Genomic DNA, 24,888 nt, shown 5'->3' with positions numbered 1-24,888 from the left:
GATCATTTCAACTGTGATTAGAGATACTTCTACTTCTTCCTTTCTAATCTGGATGCCATTATTTCTTTTTCTAATAAAATTGCGGTGGGTAGAGCCTCCAGTACAATTTTGAATAGAAGTGGCAAGAGTGTACATCCTTCCTTGGGTCCTGATCTTTGGTGAAAGCATTTAGTCTTTTGCCATTAAGTAAGGAGAGGGAATCCTGTGGTTCTGGTTGCATCAATCTGGAATGGGATTTCTGTCTCACTGAGCTGAAAAAGGGCAGTGTGGGGCTGGTTGCTTTAAATTCATAGATGCTAATTGGTTTTACAAAATTTTAATTGATTTTTTTGAATAGATGTTTCCTCATTTACTGTGTTCCCTTAAGACCATTTCCAGAGATTTTAATTTTTGTTTTTTGTTTTGCTTTTGTTGTTGCTGTTGTTGTTTTGGTTTTGGTTTGTTTTATCATTGTCACCAATTTTCCAATCTATTTTGCAGTGGGGTGGGTTCACAGAGCTCTCAAAGTTGGCATGCCAGATGTTCCTCTGGCCTGCCAACTCTTGAGAAGTGAATTCAGTTAATTTTGAAATATTTTCTAGTGTTATAGAAGCAAGCCTAATATGAGAAATATAAATTGTCCCTCTTCTATCTGCATAGAAGTCACCCCACCTTTGAAAGTTTGATCACAGAAATAATGAAAAAAGAGTCTGAAATTTAGAAATAAGAGATTGAAATGTTAAAGGAAAAGGGACATGAGTTTAGTTTTTGTGTTACTATTTTGTTGAATAAAATACTTCATAGCAGAGGTTGCATTTTTTTTAACTTCAACACCTCCATCTTTTCCTGAAGAAATGCACATGCCTATTGAGCTTATCTTTCCATTCCTCTCATTTTTCTTTATAATTTTGTTTTTCTATTCATTTTGAAATTAATTATTTTTTATTCTTGTGACCTCTCATCATGTCTCTCAGGTTAAGTCTGTGTATGACAGAGGTGCAGTACAGATGGGATGAAAGAACTAAGTCAAAAGTGAACTTCAGAGAAAGGCAACATTTTCCTCATCACCTACGTGGATCTCGTTATGTAGAGAAAGAACATTGATTTCTATTAGAAATATTTTGTTTGGCTAATCATAGTCATTTGTGAGAAACAAAACCCAGAAAACTGACTAAATAAATGTCTGGAATTAACAGTTTAAGTTGAATATATTTTTTAGGGGACTATCTCAATTATCCTATCCCACCCCAAATTTTGGACTACAAAATAAATTCATTTGGGGGTTAAGACATTAAAAAGGGCATTTTATTTAATTATAAAACAGAATTTAGAATCATGCAAATGATAAGCACAATTTCAAGTAGATTCGAATGCAGAGAAAATAGATTTCCATAATACAGAACCTATTCTCATGTTGATCTTGGAGTATTTGTCATTAACATTCTCCTGTTAACATTTATGGAAGATTTATGCATGCACTGATGGGAGAATTAACCTCTGAATCTGTAATGTCAAGTGGTTTTCATTAAAGCTTACAGATACCTGCTTGACAAATTTGGCTGTTTACAGTTGGAGAGGACATGACTAATTTTACAAAAATGATTTTATTAATTTTACTTGCAGATGTATCAAACGTGCAAAAACCAATGACTTAATTTTGCCTAAATTTTTATCTCTATAGATACCCATCCATGTACAGTAAAGAATTCAGTAGGTAGAGCAACACTGTTCAGTAGAAATTTCTGCAGTGACAGAAATGTTCTGTTCTACACTGTCCACTATGGGAACCACTGTCCACATGTGGCTGCTGAGCATAGGAAATATGGATAGTATGATTAAATAATTAATCTTTTTTATTGAGAACTAAATTTTTAATTTGACAAGTTAAAATAGATACTGCTCAGCAGCTATTGTATTGGACACCACAGAGTTAAAATAATTTGTTAATGGAAATAGTGCTTCATTCTTTCATTTATCCTGTCTCTACCCTCTCCCCTTCCCGCTTCCACGAACACACAGACTAACACTCACCACCACCTGTCAATGTAAAAAACAAACAAAAAAATGCTGTGCTATTATTTCAACTTAAAAATAAGATAGGATTAACAGCTGTATCCCAGAGAAATCAAGTGTACTAGGTAATTTAGTAGCTGGCAAAAGAGTGGTTGTTAAAGAATAGAGATAAAACCATTTAGTGAATACTTGTTATTTTCACTGTCTTTTGAAGCAAACTACAATTTGAAATGGAAATATGCATTAATTTATAGATAAGGTTTTATTTACTCAGATGGGTTTTTACATGAAAAGTCCAAGAAATGTGGACCCATGTAAGATAGGAGGTCATCACACAGTCTACATAAATAAACAGATGAAGGTTTTGCTCATATAAAATTTATCATCATTAGTTGTTAAATAAGCATTGTGTTTCATACTGCAGTAGGTCCTGTGGATGAAAAGATGAAATTGACTTTGTGCATAAGGCACTCCAGTGTAGAGGGGAGCAGAGAATAGAGATCATTAAGAGAAAATGCGTTAATGTTTGTGATATAGAAATATACAGGAGAGATGCCCAACGCATTTGGCATCTCTCCTGTAGGACAGACGGGGATCAGTAAAGACTCTCTTGCGAAGAATTTTGAAAGGTGAGTAGGAGATCACCAGTTGACAAAGCTGAAGGAGTTGTTAGAGTGGATAAGGAAGAGAAAAGCAAGAGGACATGGTAAGAACAGAATAATGCAAACATGTCAGTACAGCAGGACCACAGGCTTCTTAGCCTGGGGCAGGGGAGGTGAGCATGAAGGCAAAACATGAAACTTTACTGGAGACAGTTTCATTGTTGTAAGAATATTGGACTTGATCCTGAAGGTAGTCGCTAATTTAAGGGGTCAAAACAGGGGTATCAGGTTTGTTTTTTTGTTTGTTTTTTTTTTCTTAACGTGGTCGTAGTCTTGCAGTTGTGTGGAAACTGGGTTCAAACTGGGCAAATCTAGGGTGATTAAATCACTAAAGAGAGTTAAAGGTCTACAGGAAATCCTAGACTGGAATAAGAGGAGGGTGGATACAGAGGAAATAAGTTTTCTGTGTAGATAGGGAACATAATGTTCAGGGGTTTTAACTGTGAAGGATGGGGAAATGAAAGTGGGTCATAGGGCTGGGGATTTGAAGAGGCTGGGAAAGCTTTGACCCTGATGACGAGGAATTGGAATCAGTAGATGAGTAGGGACACATACAGGCATGGCTAGGCAACATGAGGCTTGGCTGACGTTGACAACCACAACTTTGAGGGGATACCTTATCTTACAATTGTGTAACTTTCTCGGATTGTGTGGCAGGCTCCATGAGTGATGTAGGGTTTTTTTATATTGAATTCAGTTGAAGATCAAGGGATAAGTTAGTTGTGGATGTTGGTGAGGGAATGCCTAAAGTTATGATTAACTTTGTAGCTTGGTAAGGTAATTAAAATGGGCAAGGACAGGTAAACTGGGAGACATTTTGGCTAAAGGATTGCAATACTTCATGAAGACAGGTAACAGACACAGTGGATGTAAGAAAATGAAAAAGTTGTAACCAGGGAATTGAAAATTGAGGTTTTATATTTCCAAAGAGTAATGATTTATTTTGATTACAAGGATCTAGGATATGGTGTTATATGTATGTGGCTGAAATGACATAAAAACAAATGTCATTTGAATCTAGGAGTACATGGAATTATGAGGCTGGGATGATGAGTACATCATCTTTAAGGACATTGAAGCCACTCAGAGGAATGGTGCCATTTGGGGTGGAAAGGCAGACTGGGGACCAGGTGATAAACACATCTTTAAATATAGGGAGGTGAACAATACGTAAAAGATAACAAATGAGGAGAGATCAGGGGCTGTATAAATGGATAAGATAGTCTTCAAAGTAAGAGCTGTTTCCACAAAAGAGTGGAAAAATAAATGATTGGAAGAGGCAGTGCAGATCTAGGAGTATGGCAGGCTGTTCTGTGTTTTTTAGGTGGTGGTCAGTCATATGCAGCCACCAGAGGAGATGAAGAAGAGGCTCAGGGAAATAAAGTTTATTATACACACAGATCCTAGAAACCGGAGGTGTGGCAAACCAGGCAGGGCTACATGAGGAAGCACCAGCATCACTCAGGACAAAGAAAGGACAGGAGGGCTTCCCTGGTGGCGCAGTGGTTGAGAGTCCGCCTGCCGATGCAGGGGACACGGGTTCGTGCCCCGGTCCGGGAAGATCCCACATGCCGCGTGAGCCATGGCCCGTGAGCCGTGGCTGCTGAGCCTGCACGTCCGGAGGCTGTGCTCCGCAACGGGAGAGGCCACAACAGTGAGAGGCCCGCGTACCACAAAAAAAAAAAAAAAAAGGAAGGACAGGAGCAAGGGGAGAACCTAGGCAGCCACGTCCTTCATTGGAGTTTCTGTGTGAAAGGCAAGGCAGGGCAGAGTAAACAGTTTAAGATTGGCTAATATGACTCATCTCAGCAGACGGTAAGCTATAGTTGTACTCCTTAGTTGCCTGGTACTTGGCTCTGGGATGATTCAGGCAGATGAACATTGCCTTCTGGAGTGTGAGCCACAGAGGGTGTATGACTCTGGGTTGGTCAGTGTGCATGTCAAAGACATGATCCAGGCTAAGCCAGATCTAAGAATTGCCTAGGCCTGGGAGGGACAGTGTCTCCCCAGGCAGAAAGATCTTTAAGATGTCAAAACATAATGTGTAGAAAGTAAAATATATAAACAATGCATAGGCCAATGTCTAGGACTAGGTCAAATGTAGGGGTTGGACAAATGTGCGATATAAATTGATAAACTCCACAAAGAAGGCAGAGATGTCAAGGAGGGCTGTATTTAACATATGGCAAGGAGAGGGGGGAGGTGTGTTGTCTTCTGCAAAGCGCCAAGTTACACAGGGTGTGCTTGCCCTGGAGAAATGGGGCAGCGTAAGCTATGTGAAAGGCGCATAGCATAGTAGATGTTTGAGAGAATGGACGTTTACCTCCTGGGTAGGGACCAAGAGTGATTAGAAGTGAGATATGAAAAATTAGCTGACTTCTGTTTTGCAAAAGGGATTATCTTAAAGTTGTTTTGTTATTATTGAACTGATGACTTCAACTTTCATCACTATTACAATACCTTATTGGATTTTTTTTCATGATCCACATCACTATCTGAAGTTATCCTGGTTAATTGTCTTCTGATTAGATTCCTCCCCTAGTAGAAAATAGTCTCCCATGAGAGCAGGGTCTTGTGTTTTACTTGGTTACTACATCTCCAGTCTTCAGAACAGTGACTGGTACATAATAAGTGCTCAATAAATATTTGGTAAACAAAATAATTAACTCATTACATTCTTCTATGTTATCCTAAGTGGGAGAAAAAAGAGGCTAAAAGCTTTATACCTAACTTGTTGGACATTGGACATGACATATTGTACATCACATTCATTGCCACAGCTACAGTGAGGTGTCAGTAAAGAAGTACCCCTAACATAGCTATGGTACTTATTTGTATTTTATCAAACATTTACATAGGGCTTCTGTATGCCAGCAATTGTTCTGATAGCTTTACTAATATTAACTCATTAATTATTGATGATGAACTGTTATACTGCCTTAGTAGTTCAAGGAATTTGCTTTGGATTTTACAAAGTCTGGCTTCAACTATCGAAACATGCTGAGGATAAGAATTTCATTTACCATCTGTGTCTCTGCAGAAAATAAATATTATTTAGGTTAAGTGAATATCCATAGTATTCTTTGCTGGGCCATTGTGGAAACACATCCTTTTTGTCTGATGCCATACAATAATTATTTAAAACCCTATTAATAGATGCTGTATTAAAAGTTATTTATTGATTTGGCTGCTGGCAAACTATCTTCACTATATTGTTTAAAGATATTACGTGTCATAACTTTCTAATATTTTTCTGATCCAGCTGGTTCATAATTATTACCAGATGCTACCATTCATCTCACTAAGATGCAATGGTGAACTGATGCAAATCGCTTTAATATCACTAATCAGTCTATATTTTAGGCTTTGATTCAGGCTGACTTTTGCCACTGATTTTAAACATCTATCTTAAATAATTCTATTGGACCTTTGCAAATAATATTTGGTGTCATTGCCCACAGAAAGGGAAGATGTTATATGTAGTATGGGGGTTTTCAAAGTAGTTTTTTTTTCTTTCTTTAGCCTTTAAAAGAATTCCAGTATATAAAATGTATGTACCATGTGGTGTAGGTGTCTTCTTTTCCTTTCCCATGGGACATGTGTAGCTACCTTGGTTTGAGATAGTGTGAAAATCTGAGTAATCACTTACCCACTCTTCAGCTAGGTCATAATCTGCATCATCCATACTGGTGGTTCCTCATGGTCCCAAAGCCTGTAGTTATGCATGGGTGGATGCCTCTTCTATTTCAGTAGTTCACAACGACTCTGATGTCAATGATCACAATGTCTATGAAAGAGGGATGCCCCCTGTCCGTTCCCAATACCACCTATCTTGCCTTTTCTTAAGTGAGCAGGGCTTCACTGTCTGGGCCATTTCATGGGATGAGTTATCTTTCTCTAAAGAAATGATCAAGACTCAAGTACATTCTTATCATTAAATATTTCACACTTCTGTCATCCTCTGAATCTCTGAGGTTTTCCACCTCTATCTGGTCTCTTGGGTACCCCAAAGAAGGAAGGAGAGCCCTCCAAAGGAGGAGAGTGGTAGCCAGTGTGGGATAGGGAAGGCTGGAAGAATAATTCTGACAGTATCCATTTTACTTACCTGGATAAGGTTTTATTTTCCTCAAAAATCAGTCAGACCTTGCTCCTTGCTCCATGACAGTTTTTTTTTTTTTTTTTTTTCAAAAACCATGTTAAGATCCGCGTGAGAATTTTATATTGTATTAACAACATTTGAACCTTATTTTCTGAGCTGGAAACCCATCTTTATACGCTAGGTGAGCATTTCCACCACCCTGTGTTGCATGACCTACTCAAGGAAGGGGCAAGAAATTAAGAGTTTCTTCTCATTTCTTGGGGAGAGCACTTTAACTGCACTCTGCTTCACTGATAAAAGCAGACATCTTCTGGTTTTAATATGCCTTGGGACAGTGGGATTGCTCCAGTGGTGCCCACTCACATTAATACCTTTCCCTCTAGGTGGCCCCTAGCCATCCAGCTGGATGGAGATCCCTAATATACTGGGTAAAGCACAGTATTTGGATTCAGAAAACCTGGGAATGAGTCTTGCCTTTGCTAGATGTGTCACTTTGGGTTAATTATCAAAAGTCTCTTAGCCTAATATGACTCATTTTAAAAATGGGAATAATGATTCTTTCCTCCAGTTATTTTTTGGTTTTGGTGATTTTTGGTTTTGGTTTTTTTGGTTTGTTTTTGTAGGAGGATCATGGAAGACAATGTTAAACCCAAACATACTTTATGCTTGGGATCATAGCTGCAAAGGATCATAATATGTAATAAGTATGTTCCTTTCCAGCTTAAGGTACCACAGCCATCAGGTTATGCTGTTTTATTGCTCAAATCATAACAGCTCTGAGCCCCTACTTGCCCAGATTTACAAAGAGTGCAGTTTTTTCTTTTGCTGTTCTCCTTTCCAGGGAGTTTCTAGAAACTCTGAGGAATATTTTCCAATCATCCTGGTTATCATTTGTCATTTTCCTATGACATGTTTCTCTGAAACGTTCATGGTCACTTCCAGCTATGGAATGGCTTGCTTCTCCATGCTGAAACCACAGTCATGGTCATTTCAACTCCCCCAAAGATAAAATGAGGCCCTAGTATTATTTTATAGTACATTTTACATAAAGTAAACTTCACCCTTCTTAGTGTCGAGTTCTATGAGTTTTGACATATATACCTGTATGTATATATGTACCCAAAAGGTTCATTGACCAAAAAAAATTCCCTCAAAGTTCCCTTTTTCTTCTTTGTAGTAAATGCCTACCCCACTGGCAATCACTAACCTGATTTTTATCTCTATGGTTCTGCCATTTTCAGAATGTCATATCAACTGAGTCACATAGTGGATAACCTTGGATCTGGCTTCTCTCACTCATTCAGCAAAATGCATTTGAGGTTTATAATTTAGTTTCATGTCTTAATAGTTTCTTTTTATTGCTGATTAATGTTGCCTTATATAGATAAGCTGTAATTTTTTGTTCACCAGTTGAAGGGCATTTGTGTTTTCTCCAGTTTTTGGCAATATGAAGAAAGTTACTATAAGCATTACTGAACAGGCGTTTACGTAAATATGTTTTCATTGTGTGTGGTGGGGTAAATGACTAGTATAATAAGCACATTTACATTTAAAAGAAACTGGCAAACTGATTATTAAAGTCCTGCCAATAAAGTATCCGAGTTCCAGTGGCTCTCCATCCTCACTAATCCTCGGTATTGTCAATTTTGTTTTTGTCATTCTAATAGATGTGATTGTATCTCATTGTAGTTTATCCATAAAATAACTTTTTGGGATTTTAATTGGGATTGCATTAAATCTACAGCTCAAATTGGGAGAACTGATATCTTAACAATATTGAGTCTTCCTATCTATGAACATGGAATATCTCTCCATTTATTTAGTTCCTCTTTGATTTCGTGCCTCAGAGATTTCTAGTTTTACTCACGTAGGTCTTGTACATACTTTGTTGGATTTTACCTATTTCATTTATTTAGGTGCTAATATAAACAGTATTGTGTTTTTAATTTGAAATTCCACATGTTCGTTGTTGATATATAGAAAAGCAATCGACTTTTGTATATTAATCTTGTAACCTGCAACCTTGCTATAATTGCTTATTAGTTTCAGGACTTTTTTTTTTTTTTTTTTGGTCAATTCTTTCAGATTTTTTACATAGATGATCATGTCATTTGCAAACAATGACAGTTTTATATCTTCCTTCCCAATGTGTATACTTTTCGTTTGCTTTTCTTGCCTTATTGGATTAGCAAGGACTTCCAGTATAATGTTGAAAAAGGAGTGGTGAGAGGGGCCATCTTTGCCTTGTACCTGATCTTCCTGGGGAAGTTTCAAGTTTCTCACCATTTAGTAAGATGTCACCTGTAGGTTTTTTGTAGATTATTTTTTCAAGTTGAGAAAGTTTCCTTCTATTCCTAGTTTACTGATAATTTTTATTATGCATATGTGTTGGATTTTCTCAAATGCTTTTTCTGCATCTGTTGATATGATCATGTGACTTTCTTTTTTGTCTGTTAATGTGATGGATTATGTTAATTGATTTCTGAATGTTGAGCCTGACTTGCAATCTGGGATAACTTTCACTTTGTTATGGTGGATAATTCTGTTTACACTTTTTTTGGATTCTATTTGTTAATATTTTATTGAGGGTTTTTGTTCTCTTCATGAGAGATATTGGTTTATAGTTTTATTTTCTTGTAACATCTTTGCCTGGTTTTCATATTAGGGTAATGTGGATCTCATAGAATGAGTTAGGAAGTGTTCTCTCTGCTTCTGTTCTCTAAAAGTTAGTATAAATAATTGGTATAATTTCTTCCTTAAATATTTGGCAGAATTCACCATTGAACCTATCTGGGTATCGTGTTTTATGTTTTGGCAAGTTATTAATTATTGATTCAATTTATTTAACAGATACAGGCCTATTCAGATCATCTATTTATTCTTGTGTGAGTTTGGCAAATTATGTCTTTCAAGGAATTGGTCCATTTCATCTAGGTTATCAAATTAATAGGCATAGAGTTATTACTATTCCTTTATTATCCTTTTAACATCCATGAGATCTGTAATGATGTCCTCTCTTTCATTTTTAGTAACTCGTGTCCTCTCCTTTTTTTTCCTCATTATCCCAAAGAGAGATTTATCAATTTTATTCATCTTTTCAAAGAACCATCTTCTGGCTTTGTTGATTTTCTCTTTTGTTTTCCTGTGTTCAATTTAATGGATTTCTGCTCTAAAATTTTTATTATTTTTCTTCTGATTACCTTGGATTTAATATTCACTTCTTTTTCTAGTTTCCTGAGGTGGAAAATTATATTATTGATTTTAGATTTTTCTCCCTTTCTAATATATACATTCAATGGGAGAAATTTCCCTCTGAGCACTGCTTTTGCTGCATCTCACAAATTTTGACAAGTTGTGTTTTCATTTTTAAAATATTTTCAACTTTTCTTGAGATATCTTCCTTGACCATATGTTATTTGGAAGTGCATGGTTTAATATCCACGTATTTTGGAATTTTCTAGTTATCTTTCTGTTAGATTTCCAGCTTAGTTTCATTGTCGTCTGAGAGCAGATGTTGTATGATTTCTGTTCTTTTAAGTGTGTTAAGGTGTGTTTTGTGGCTCAGAATGTGCTCTATATTGGTGAATATTCCATGTGAGCTGGAGAAAAATGTGTATTTTGCTTTTGTTGCATGAAGTAATCTATAGATGTCAATTATATCAAATTGATTGAGAATGTTGTTGAGTTCAATTATGTAGTTACTGATTTCCTGACTGCTGGATCTGTGTTTTACTGAGGGAACAGTGTTGAAATCTTAAACTATGATAATGGATTGATCTGTTTCTCCTGCAATTCTATCAGTTGTTGCCTCGTGTAGTTTGACAGTCTGTTGTTAGGTGCATACACATTAAGAATTGTTACGTCTTCTTGGAGAACTGACCTCTTATCATTAGTAATGTCCTTCTTTATTCCTGATTAGTTTCCTTACTTTGAACTCTGCTTTGTCTGAAATTAATATATCTACTCCTGCTTTCTTTTGATAATTGCTAGCATGTTATATTTTTCACCATCCATTTACTTTTAAGTTCTATATTTCTTTATATTTAAAATGAATTTCTTGTAAACAAGACATTGTTGGGTTATGTTTTTCAATCCAGTCTAACAATCTCCATCTTTCAATTGGTATATTTAGACCACTGACCTTCAACATGATTTCGGATAGAGTTGGATTAACGTCTGCCATATTTGTTGCTGTTTTCTATTTGTTGCCCTTGTTCTTTGTCCCTGTTTCTGCCTTCCGTTCTTTTTTTTTTTCTTTTGGCTTCACTGGGTCTTCGTTGCTGCATGTGGGCTTTCTCTAGTTGTGGCGAGTGGTGTGTGCTACTCTTCCATGCAGTGCGTGGACTTCTCATTGTGGTGGCTTCTCTTGTTGTGGAGCACGGGCTCTAGGCACATGGGCTTCAGTAGTTGTGACACGTGGGCTCAGTAGTTGTGGCTCACAGGCTCTAGAGTGCAGGCTCAGTAGCTGTGGTGCACGGGCTTAGTTGCTCCGCGGCATGTGGGATCTTCCTGGACCAGGGATCGAGCCCAGGTCCCCTGTGTTGACAGGTGGATTTTTAACCACTGTGCCACCAGGGAAGTCCTTCCATTCGTTTTTGCCTTTTATGGCTTATTTTTCTTTTTTTGGCTGCATGAGCGACATGTGGGATCTTAGTTCCCCGACCAGGGATCGAACCCCACCCCCTGCATTGGAAGTACAGAGCCTTAACCACTGGACTGTCAGGGAAGTCCCCTTGCCTTTAATGTTTTTTTTAAAAAAATATTTATTTATCTTTGGCTGCGTTGGGTCTTCACTGCTGCCACGGGCTTTCTCTAGTTGTGGCGAGCGGGGGCTACTCTTGGTTGTGGTGCACAGGCTTCTCATTGCAGTGGCTTCTCTTGTTGAGCATGGGCTCTAGGTGCATAGGCTTCAGTAGTTGTGGCTCAGGGGCTCTAGAGCACAGGCTCAGTAGTTGTGGCACACAGGCCCAGTTGCTCTGCGGCGTGTGGGATCTTCCCAGACCAGGGCTTGAACCCGTGTCCCCTGCATTGGCAGGTGGATCCCTAACCACTGTGTCACCAGAGAATCCCAGCCTTTAATGGTTTTAATTGATCATTTTATGATTCATTTTTCTCTCCTTTCTTAGTATATCAATTATACTTTTTAAAACTTTTTCTAGTGCTTACCCTAGAGTTTGCAATATACATTTACAACTAATCCAAATCCATTTTTAAATAACACTGTACCACTTCACAAGTAGTGTGAGTACCTTATAATAACAATATATCCTAACTTCTTCTTCCTGTCCCTTATATTATTGCTGTCATTCATTTCATCTACATATAAGCGTACATAAACATATGTGTATATATATATATGATATATATAAGCATACATAATTGAAAACATTATTGCTATTATTATTTTGAACAAACTGGTTTAAGATCATTAGAATAAGAAAAAGAAAAGATTTTATTTTGCCTTTACTTATTCCTTCCTTGGTGTTCTTTGTTTCTTTAGGCAGAGCCAAGTTTCTGACCTATATCATTTTCCTTTTCTCTAAAGAACTTCTTTTAACATTTGTTGTGAAGCAATTCTACTGACAAGAAATTCCCTCAATTTTTGTTTGTCTGAGAAAATCTTTATTTCTTCTTCATTTTAAGGGGTAATTTTGCAAGGTACAGAATTTAGATTGGTGGGTGTTTTTCTCTCAACACTTTTAATATTTCACTCTGTTCTCTTCTTGCTTGCATGGTTTCTGAGAAGTTGGATGTAATTCTTATCTTTTTTCCTGGATAGGTATGGTGATTTTTTCCTTTGACTTCTTTCAGAATATTTTTCTTTATCTTTGATCTTCTGTAATTTGAAAATAATATCCCTGGGTGTAGTTTTGGTGAGGGGAGGGCTTTTACCCTGCTTGGTGTTCTATGAGTTTCCTGAATCTGTGGTTCGGTGTCTGATATTTATTTGGGGAAATTCTCAGTAATTGCTGTTTCAAGTATTTTTTCTGTTCCTTTCCCTTGTTGTTATTCTTATTATGTGTATTTTACACATTTTAGTATTTTTCTCATGGTGTTTGGATATTCTGTTTCTTTTAAGTTGTTCTTTTTTGCTTTTCTGTTTTTGAGGATTCTATTGATATATTTTCTAGCTCAGAGATTTTTTTCCTCAGCTATGTCCAGTCTACTAATAAGCCTATCAAGGACATTATTTATTTCTGTTACAAATTTTTTATCTCTAGCGTTTTTTTCCTTTAGGATTTCTATCTCTCTGCTTCATTGCTCATCTCTTCTTGCATGCAGTTGTCAAAAGTTCAGAAATAGAAGAAGCAAAACTAATTAATCACCAAAGTACATAATTAGCGAGTATCGTGCGCACACCAAAAAGACAGTTCATGACCTGGGAGCATTCATACCAAACATGAAATGAGATTCAGGGACACATCATTATAAAGCAGCTTATACATTGAGAAGGCAGATACTGTCTATTCTTCAGAGTGTTTGATTATAATATTAGAATTTTCTTAAATGATAATGATAAGAAATTGGTTAGTGGTTACTTCATTTTAATTGTGGGAAACAGTTTAAGTTTTTCTTATGATTTCCAGAGGCATAAGCAAGAAATGATCCAGGTCAAGTTAGCCTTGCAAAATAAACTAAATTAAGCTTTATTTGTATGACTAAACTGGTTTTGTATGCTCAGAGAATTTTCAAAGCTGATCTCTTTATTTTTTATTCCAACACTGTCTATTTTATCCCTTAGAGGGATTAATACACCCTTAGCGTATTAATCATATATGTTTTAAAATTTTCTGTCTATATCCAACATATCTGCCATGTCTGATTCTGATCTGCTCTGTCTCTTCAAACCATGTTTTTGGCTCTTTAGTATGCCTTATAATTTTTTCTTAATAGCTGGACTCAGTGTACTATGTATAAGGAACTGGTGTAAATAGGCCTTTGGTGAGGTGGGGTTTTTTTGGGGGTTTTTTTGTTTTTGTGGTACGCGGGCCTCTCACTGTCGTGGCCTCTCCCGTTGCGCAGCACAGGCTCCGGATGCTCAGGCTCAGTGGCCATGGCTCACGGGCCTAGCCGCTCCGTGGCATATGGGATCTTCCTGGACCGGGGCACAAACCCATGTCCCCTGCATCGGCAGGCGGACTCTCAACCACTGCGCCACCAGGGAAGCCCTGGTGGTGTGGTTTTTAAGTATGGAGGGAAGGGAAACATTCCATAGTCCTATGATTTGGTCTCAGTCTTTTAGTGAGCCTGTGCCTCTGGATTGGGAACTTCATAAGTGTTTCTCTGTTCCACCCCCGCTTAGGTGGGACAAGGGGACAAACTAGCTTGTGTGGACTGGAGTTGGGTATTTCCTTTCCCAAGTCAGTTAGGCTGTGATAAAACCCTAGCAGGTTAGGCTGTGATTAATTAGTTTCTCCTGATGGCAGGCTATTTAAGAAGAACAGAGTACTCTGGTTTATTTCAAAATTATTCCTTTCCCCCTCCCTTTGCCAGAAGCAAGAGGGGATTTTTCTCCAGTATTTAGTGTAGGAATCTTGATTGAGCTCCTGAAGGTAATTTTTATAATATGGGGGGTAGGGGGATGGGGGAAAGTGAGCTATAACTGAGTCCCCATAGCATTTTTAACTTTTAGAGTTACCAACACTGATATTCCAGTAATTCATCAGTTACAGTTCAGGTTTTTCTGGCACTGATTCCCTCAGGGGTTTTTGCTTGTGAGAGTGTGCTCTCTTAAGCTATGAGTCCATGTGTTCACCTGTCCGTCTCTCCAGTCTTAGGGGCAACATTTGTTCTGTGTCCTACCCTCTCTTATGGAATCAAGAAGAGTTGTTGATATATAAATAAAATATATGGTCTTATAGCTAATGAGTCCATCATCATGACTTCCTAAAATATAAAACATATTTCCTTCCTCCAAAAAAAATCACCTAATCTCACATTATGCTTTTTTGTTTGGTTTCCCTAGTCAAAAAACAAAAGTATCAGGTTGGCCAAAAAGTTCCTTTGGTTTTTCAGTGAAAATAAAAGACACATTTTTCATTTTCACCAAGAGCTTTATTGAACAACGTATTCAACCTTTTGTTCCACTACCTTCTGCCATTTTTCAGGCAAGTTCGTAATTCTGTCTTCCCAAAACTTTTTATCTTTGTGAGCAAGGAACTGTTCCAGGTGCCTTTTACAGTCTTCCAGGGAATTGAAATTTTTTTCCATTAAGAGAATTTTGTGAAGACCAAAATAAATGGAAATCCAAAGGTGCAGTGTCTGGTGAATACGGTGGATGAATCAGAACTTCCCAGCCAAACTAACAGTTTTTGCTGGTCATCAAAGAAACACGAGGTTTTGTGTTATCCTAATGGAAGATTATGCATTTTCTGTTGACTAATTCTGGATGCCTTTCGTCTAGTGCCACTTTCAGTTGGTCTAACTGGGAGCAGTACTTGTTGGAATTACTCATTTGGTTTTCTGGAAGGAGCTCATAATAGAGGACTGCCTTCCAATCCCACCGTATACACAACATCACCTCCTTTGGATGAAGACTGGCCTTTGGTGTCGTTGGTGGTGGTTCATTGCCTCACGATCTCTTCAGTTCCACATTATTGTACAGTATCCACTTTTCATCACCCGTCACAATTTGCTTTAAAAATGGAACGTTTTCGTTATGTCTAAGTAGAGAATCGCATGTGGAAATATGGTCAAGAAGGTTTTTTTCGCTTAACTTATGTGGCACCCAAACATCAAAATGATTAACATAACCAAGCTGGTGCAAACGATTTTCAACACTTGATTTGGATATTTTAAGTATGTTGGCTATCTCCCGAGTGGTATAATGTTGACTTCTCAGTTCATGTCTCGATTTGATTGCTGTCAACTTCAACTGGTCTACCCGACCATGGAGCATCATCCAGCGAGAAATCTCCAGCACGAAACTTCTCAAACCACTTTTTGACATGTTCAATCAGTCATAGCAGCTTCTCCACACACTGCACAAATCACTTTTTTGCTTTTCAGTTGCATTTTTGCCTTTCTTGAAATAATAAAGCATAATATGCCAAAAATGTATTTTTCTTCCATCTTCAATATTAAAATGGCTACACAAAAATTCACTAATTTGATAAGTTTTTTTTTAAATGCACGCTGATATGAGAGCTGTCACAATACAATCTAACTAAATTGTTTGGAATGAAGTTTAAGACAACTGAGTGCTCCTAGAGCCATCTTACGGAAAAAAACAAACGAACTTTTTGGCCAACCCCAATAAAATTATGTGACTATTCCTCACTTCTTTAAGACATTTAGTAGATTGAATGTGAAATCTGGTCTAAAATCCTTTAAGTGGGCTAGAGTATTTTTCATCAAGTTATCTGTAATACAGCCAAGGAATGATTTGAAGAGTTATACTAGGTTTTTACGACTTAAGGATTGACTATTCTGTAGAATGTTAAGTAACAGACAACAAGTTATAGATACTGTAATCCTTATTAAACTCATTGTAAAGATCAATACTCTTTTGCTGTACAACAGAATATTCCACATCAGCCTAAAAAACAGCTTAGCTTTTACTTTCTAAACAAAAATGGTCAGTGTCTTTATCATGAAACATATTATCTGTAGACTTGAAACTTTGCGGGAAAAACAATAACTATTTCAGACCAGTAAGGTGTACTTTAATCACTAACTGCCACAAGACAACAATTATACCAAGACTTTCCTTTTAAACTTTTCTTATAATAGGAAGAGTCCAGGAGAAATTGGGTCCAGTGTTAATTCCGTTGCAGGAAGATTCTATCTTTATTTAAATCTATAAAGACCCTATGCAATGGAAATAAACTTGGTGGTCAATTCTGAGTTTCCAACTCAATTTTTCTTTAACTATTTTAGTTCTCATAAAAAATTAAGTATGTGATTTGGTGCTTTATTTAGCACAATGCTGTTTGGACTACCTGTTTCATGTAAATTGACACCATTATATTATACATTGGTTTACATCTCCTGCCAGTTGTAAAATGAAATAATATTGTTTAGTCTTGTCCCAAAGTTATTAAAAGAGTATCGATAGAGTTTAAAGCAATATGTCAAATAGCTAAAATTACTATTTTTTAACACATATAAGTTTCAAACTGATAAATATAAAGGAATATAGCCTAGTTTGTGCTATAAAGTACTTGTGGTCCAACATACGTAGAAAGATATTTCATATCAAGCACACTTGTTTTTCTTTAGTATTTTATTTTATTTTGCCTTAAGAATAAAGAAGTAAAATGTGGTTGACTTGTTCAAAGACTTGTAACCAATTCCAGTTATTACTTATTCATCTACACATCTATATTCCAATTTCTTTATGTTCCAAATTCTTTATCTATAAAATAAATATGGGTAGTAACCATGGGCTGATTGATCAAATCCATGATGATGTGGCAATCAGTTTAGAGAGATTAAGGAAGTCAGAACTTTGTCTTCATTTAAAATATCTTTCTGTATATTTCATGCCTTTCCAACATGCATCAAAGACAGATAATGGTTAGAATTTGACCTAGAATTTATTGAACATACAGTCTATACTGCAAAGCTAAAATAGTTGATTGCATTTTATTCCCTCCAATATTGTTTCACTTAGTGTGTTTCTCTATAATAAAAATAGTAAGGAATACTGAGACATGAAGGTTTTTAAATATTGGTCTAGAGAAAAACAAATTAGAGTGTCTAAAATATTTTTGAGGACCAGGAATAGCTGTGAGTAATAAACCATTGGTAAACTATAGTGGTGGCCATAAAACCTTTTTTCCTCAATAAGAGACATAAAATAAATTTTATAGCATTTTAAAATACACAAAATACTAAAACTCAAGTAATCAAAAAATTGAATATTACAGTATTTAGGCACTCACAATTAAGTGCCTTGAGGGTTTTATTTTCCCCATCCATCAGAGGGTATATATTGGTACAGTAAACACTTTAAGATGCATGAATTCCCCAACTGTTAAAAACATCACTCTCAAAAATTCTCATGTGAAGTTTTATAACAGGTGTAACCAGTTAGGGTTGATTCTTTTAAAAATAATTTTAAACTAGTCTTTAAATATTTAATCATATTGTAGCCTATACTTTAGTTCACTAGTTTGATGCACTATAGCGTTTCAAATTATTGAAATAATTTTCAATCCATTTTTGTTTTTAAACATCATCTCATGTATTCCTCACTGCAGTCCTGTGAAGTAGGTATTATTATTATCCTCAGTATTTAATGAGGAGCCTGAGACTTAGACTAAGGTCACACAGATAGCAAAACTGGGAGGGAGAATTAAATTGCTTGTGTTCAAGGTAGCCCTTGAATAAATGCCGACGATTTGTGAAAACTTGAGGCCACATTACATTTCTGCGGAGTTGATAAAGAAATAGAAATCACTAGGTTTTGTGTTGTTTTATTCTGTTTTTGCTTTTTAATGACAAAATTAAGTAACATTGGGAACCTTGCAAATTCACATAATGTCAACCCAGAAGAATATTTCTATATAAGTCTGAGGTGTCTATCTGAAGGTATATTTTCCTGTATATTTGAGCCTAGGGTAGGGTAAGAGTGAAAATTGGATTAAAATTGAGCTTTACATTACATTTATTCATAATTTCTTGTTTATTATGAATTTATTGTGATTTAATTTGTTGGTTAAAAGATAATATATCCTTTGTTTCCTGTTGTTGAACAGATATGGCCCTATGACAAGAAAAAAAATTTTAATCCATCTCATATGTAAGGTATGAGGACCCAGTTTCCTATGACCCTAGAACATATTTTTTCATAGGCTGTATCTTGGTTAATGCCAGATAATTTCTTTATTCTAACTCAAATCATGTACAGGCAATAAAGAAATAATCTTTAAAAAACTTATTTTTTACAAGTTAGGCACTAGCTTTTTAGTGCACTTTATTTCCTTCTATTGTTAACTATTAATTTGAGCTAGTTGAAATTGCCAATATTTGACATTTTTTGACTGTAAGAAATGGCAAGTTCATATGATTCACTCTAATATAAATAGAATGGGTAATGAACAGATCAGTTGAGTGCTAAAGGGCATTTAAAGAAAGGAAGTGAAAAATAAAGCCAAGGATCTGGTGAGTAGTTTGAAAGCAACAATGGTTTTATATTTTTAAAATAAAAAGGTCTTTGGGGGATTTTGTGTGTGTTTTTAATATACTTTATAACAGCTTTAGGTTCACAGCAGAATTGAGTGGAAAGTACAGAAAATTTCCATATACCCCCCACCACTTCCTGTCTCCACAAGCTCACAACCTCTCCCACTATCAGTATCACTCAGCAGAATGGTGCATTTGTTAGACAATTGATGAACCTACATTGACACATCTTTATCAACCCAAAATCCATAGTTCACATTAGGGTTAAATCTTAATGTTGTACATTCTATGGGTTTGGACAAATGTGTGACACGTATCCACCATTATAGTATCATAGAGAAATAGTTTTATTTCCTAAAATTCCTCTGTGCTCTATTTGTCCCTCCCTCCCCTTGACCCCTGACAACCACTATTCTTTTCACTTTCTTTGTAGTTTTGCTTTTTCCAGAATGTTCTACAGTTGGAATCATACAGTATAACTTTTTCATACTGTCTTCTTTCACTTGGTAATATGTATTAAAGTTTCCTCCATATCTTTTTGTGGCTTGATAGCTCATTTGTTTTAGCAGTAAATAATATTCCATTGTCTCATTGCACCACAATTTATCTGTTCACCTACTGAAGGACATGATGGTTGCTTCCAAGTTTTGACAGTTATAAATAATTCTGCTATAATAATTAGTGTTCAGTTTTTTTGTGGGCATAAGTTTTTAACTCATTTCAGTAAATACCAAGGAGTGTGATTGCTGAATCATATAATAAGGGTATGTTTAGTTTTGTAAGAAACTGCAAACTGTTTTCCAAAGTGGCTGTACCATTTTTTAAATTTTATTTTATTCAAGTATAGTTGATTTACAATGTTGTGTTAATTTCTGCTGTGAAGCAAAGTGATTCAGTTATATGTATATATACATTCTTTTTTATATTCTTTTCCATTATGGTTTAACACAGGATATTGAATATAGTTCCCTGTGCTATACAGTAGGACCTCGAGAAATAGATAATTTGAACAGACCAACCACTAGAAGTGAAATAGAATCTGTAATTTAAAATTTAAAAAAAAAAAGCTCCCTACAAACAGAAGTCCAAGACTAGATGGCTTCAGCTTTCCAGGCAAATTCTACCAAAGATTTAAAGAAGAACTTATACTGGCTGTACCATTTTTCATTCCCACCAACAATGAATAAGAGTTCCTCTTGCTCCATATCCTTGCCAGCATTTGGTGTTATTAATGTTTTGGATTTTCACCATCCTCATAGGTGTGTAGTGGTGTTTAATTTTTGTTTTAATTTGTAATTCTTTAATGACATATGATGTTGAACATCTTTTCATATGCTTATTTGCTCTCCACATATCTTCTTAGGTGAGGTGCCTGTTCAGAACTTTTGCCCACTTTTTTAGTTGTGTTGTTAGGTTGAGTTTTAAGAGCTCTTTGTCTGCTTTGGATAACAGTCTTTATCAGGTGTGTCTTTGCAAATATTTCTTCAGGGTCTGTGGTTTGTCTTCTCACTTCCTTGGCAATGTCTTTCACAGAGCACACATTTTAAATTTTAGTGAAGTCCTACTTTAAAAAATTTTTTTATAGATTGTATCTTTGTTCTTGTATCTAAAAAGTCATGGCCATGCACAAGGCCATCTAGATTTCTTCCTATTTTATATTCTAGGAGTTTCATAGTTTTGCATTTTATCTTTAGGTCTGTGATCTACTTTGAGTTAAAGTTTGTGAAGTGTGTAAGGCCTGTGTCTAAATATTTTTACATGTGAATGTCTAGTTGTTTCAGCACCATTTGTTGAAAAGACTATCTTTTCTTCATTGTATTGTCTTTACTTTGTCAAAAATCAGTTGACTATATTTATGTGAGTCTATTGCTGGACCTTCTATCTGTTCATTGATCTATTTATTCTTTTACCAGTACCACACTGTCTTGACTACTGTAGCTTTAGAGTAAATATTGAAGTCAGGAAGTGTCAGTCCTCTAACTATTCTTCTTCTAAACTACTGAATTGTCTTTACTGAGTCATTTGTCCTTCAATGTAAACTTTAGAAGCAATTTGTTGATAATCAAAAAATAACTTGTTAGGATTTTGATTGGGATTGCATTGAATCTCTAGATCAAGTTGGAAAGAATTGACTCTGACCATATTGAATCTTATCAATGAAGGTGTAATATCTCTCAATTTTATTTAGTTTTTCTTTCATTTCTTTCATCAGTAGTTTTCCTCATGTAGGTCTTATACATAATGTTACACTTATAACTGAGTATTTCATTTATTTGGGTGCTAATGTAGATGGTATTGTGTTTTTCATTTTGAATTCCATTTGTTCAACGCTAGTATGTAAGAAATAATTGACTTTTGTATGTTAATTTTGAAAAGGAGTGGTAGGAGGGAGTATCTTTGCCTTATTCATGATCTTATCAGGAAAGCTTCTAGTTTCTCACCGTTAAGTGTGATGATGTTAACTGTAGGATTTTTGCAGATATATTTTTTTATCAAGTTGAGGAAGTTTTCCTCTACTCCTTGCTTGCTGAAAGTTTATATCATGAATTGATGTTAGATCTTCTCCAGTGCTTTTTCTATGTCTATTTATATGATCATTTAATTTTTCTTTTCATGTAATTGATCTGTTCAGGTGATAGATTACCTTAACTGGTTTGCAAATGTTGAACCCACCTTGCATATCTGAGATAAATACAACTTAATCAGGTGTATAATTCTTTTTATACATTGTTGGATTCAATTTGCTAATATTTTATTGAGGATTTTGCATCTAAGTTCATAAGAGACATTGGTTTGTAGTTTCCTTGTCATTTGTTTACCTAGTCTTGGTTTTAGGGAAATGCTTGTCTCATTGAGTGAGTTAGAAAATATTCCCTCTGCTTCTATCTTCTCAAAGTGATTGTAGAAAATTGGTATGATTTCTTCCTTAAATGTTTGGTAGAATTCACCAGTGAACCCATCTTGGCATCATGCTTTCTGTTTTAGAAAGTTAATTGTTGATTCAATTTTTTATAGATGTAAGCTGATTCAGATTGTCTATTTCTTCTCATTTGAGTTTTTGAAGATTGTGTCTTTCAAGGTATTAGTTCATTTCATAGAGGTTACCAAAAATATGGGCTTGATTTTGTATTTCCTTACTATAGTATTTCCTTACTATCCATTTGATATCTAAGGGACCTATAGGGATGTCCCTTGTCTTATTTGTGAAATTAGTAATTTCTGTCTTTCTTTCTCCTATTTTCCTTATTAGCCTGACTGGAAGCTTATACATTTTACTGATGTTTCCAAGGAACCAGCTTTTGCTTTCATTGATTTTTCTGTATTATTTACATGTTTTCAATTTCATTGATTTCTGCTCTAATTTTTATTATTTCTTTTCTCTGGTTACTTTGGATATAATTTGCCTTGTATTTCAAGTTTCCTCAGATGAAAACTTAGATAATTGATTTTAGAACTTTGTTCTTTTCTAATACATACATTCTATGCAATAAAATTCCCCTCTAAACACTGCTTTAGTGGCATACCACAATTTTTATAAGTTGTATTTTCATTTTCATTATAAGTTCCATGTATTTTTAAATTTCTTCTGAGATTTCTTCTTTGACCCATGTATTATTTAGAAGCATGTTGTTTAACCTCCAATTATTTGGTATTCTCCAGGTATCTTTGTTATCAATTTCTAGTTTTATTACTTTGTGGTCTGAATGCTAAGGTACATCTTACGGTCTAGAATGTAGTCTATCACCGTTTTCAATTTCTTTTGGTTATCCATTTTATTTTACTTTATTTTTTTTAACATCTTTATTGGAGTATAATTGCTTTATATTGTTGTGTTAGTTTCTGCTGTATAACAAAGTGAATCAGCTATACGTATACATATATCCCCATATCCCCTCCCTCTTATGTCTCCCTCCCACACTCCCTATCACACCTCTCTAGGTGGTCACAAAGCACCAAGCTGATCTCCCTGTCCTATGCAGCTGCTTCCCACTAGCTATCTATTTTACATTTGGTAGTGAATATATGTCAATGCCACTCTCTCGCTTCGTCTCAGGTTACCCTTCTCCCTCTCTGTGTCTTCAAGTCCATTCTCTACATCTGCATCTTTATTCCTGTCCTGCCCCTAGGTTCTTCAGAACCATTCTTTTCCTAGATTCCATATATATGTGTTAGCATAAGGTATTTGTTTTTCTCTTTTTAACTTACTTCACTCTGTATGACAGACTATAGATCCATCCACCTCACAACAGATAGCTCAATTTTGTTTCTTTTTATGGCCAAGTAATGTTCCATTGTGTATATATGCCACATCCCCTTTATCCATTCATCTGTCGATGGACACTTAGGTTGCTTCCATGCCCTGGCTATTGTAAATAGTGCTGTAATGAACATTGTGGTACATGACTCTTTTTGAATTATGGTTTTCTCAGGGTATATGCCCAGTAGTGGGATTCCTGGGTCATATGGTAGTTCTATATGTAGTTTTTTAAGGAACCTCCATACTGTTCTCCATAGTGGCTGTATCAATTTATATTCCCACCAACAGTGCAAGAGTGTTCCCTTTTCACCACACCCTCTCCAGCATTTCTTGCTTGTAGATTTTTTGATGATGGCCATTCTAACCAGTGTGAGGTGGTACCTCATTGTAGCTTTGATTTGCATTTCTCTAATGATTAGTGATGTTGAGCATCCTTTCATGTGTTTGTTGTCAATCTGTAAATCTTTGGAGAAATGTCTATTTAGGTCTTCTGCCCATTTTTATATTGGGTTGTTTGTTTGTTTGATATTGAGGGGCATGAGCTGCTTGTAAATTTTGGAGATTAATCCTTTGTCAGTTGCTTCATTTGCAAATATTTTCTCCCATTCTGAGGGTTGTCTTTTGGTCTTGTTTATAGTTTCCCTTGCTGTGCAAAAGCTCTTAAGTTTCATTGGGTCCCATTTGTTTATTTTTGTTTTTACTAGCGTTTCGCTAGGTGGTGGGTCAAAAAGGATCTTGCTGTGATTTATGTCATAGAGTGTTCTGCCTATGTTTTCCTCTAAGAGTTTTATAGTGTCTGGCCTTACATTTAGGTCTTTAATACATTTTTAGTTTATTTTTGTCTATGGTGTTAGGGAGTGTTCTAATCACATTCTTCTACATGTAGCTGTCCCGTTTTCCCAGCACTACGTATGGAAGAGGCTGTCTTTTCTCCATTGTATATTCTTGCCACCTTTATCAAAGATAAGGTGACCATATGTGTGTGGGTTTATCTCCGGGCTTTCCATCCTGTTCCATTGATCTATATTTCTATTTTTGTGTCAGTACCATATTGTCTTGATTACTGTAGCTTTGTAGTGTAGTCTGAACTCAGGGAGCCTGATTCCTTCAGCTCCGTTTTTCTTTCTCAAAATTGCTTTGACTATTTGGGGTCTTTTGTGTTTCCATAAAACTTGTGAAATTTTTTGTTCTAGTTCTGTGAAAAATGCCATTGGTAGTGTGATAGGGATCGCAGTGAATCTGTAGCTTGCTTTGTGTAGTATAGTCATTTTCACCATGTTGATTCTTTCAATCCAAGAACATGGTATATCTCTCCATCTGTTTGTATCATCTTTAATTTCTTTCATCAGTGTCTTATAGGTTTCTGCATACAGGTCTTTTGTCTCCTGAGGTAGGTTTATTCCTAGGCATTATATTCTTTTTGTTTCAGTGGTAAATGGAAGTGTTTCCTTAGTTTCTCTTTCAGATTTTTCATCATTAGTATATAGGACTGCAAGATATTTCTGTGCCTTAATTTTGTATCCTGCTACTTTACCTAATTCGTTGATTAGTTCTAGTATTTTTCTGGTAGCATCTTTAAGATTCTTTGTGTATAGTATCATGTCATCTGCAAACAGTGACAGTTTTACTTCTTCTTTTCCAATTTGGATTCCTTTTATTTATTTTTCTTCTCTGTTTGCCATGGGTAAAACTTCCAAAACTATGTTGAAAAATTGTGGTAAGAGTGGGCAACCTTGTCTTGTTGCTGA

At 35.7% G+C, this 24,888-nt stretch overlaps 1 protein-coding gene across 3 annotated transcripts in view; it reads left to right on the top strand.

Moving 5' to 3' along the window:
• NOL4 (nucleolar protein 4) overlaps positions 1-24,888 on the top strand; it is a 280,542-nt gene that overhangs the window by 133,790 nt on the left and 121,864 nt on the right. The gene's annotated exons all lie outside the window — the stretch shown is intronic.

Source organism: Neophocaena asiaeorientalis, unplaced genomic scaffold (genome assembly GCF_003031525.2).
Source record: "Neophocaena asiaeorientalis asiaeorientalis breed wild unplaced genomic scaffold, Neophocaena_asiaeorientalis_V1.1 scaffold210, whole genome shotgun sequence".
NCBI classification, from domain to species: Eukaryota; Metazoa; Chordata; class Mammalia; order Artiodactyla; family Phocoenidae; genus Neophocaena; species Neophocaena asiaeorientalis.
The sequence above is the reverse complement of the archived record's forward strand: the minus strand, read 5'-3'. Positions and strand labels throughout refer to the sequence as shown.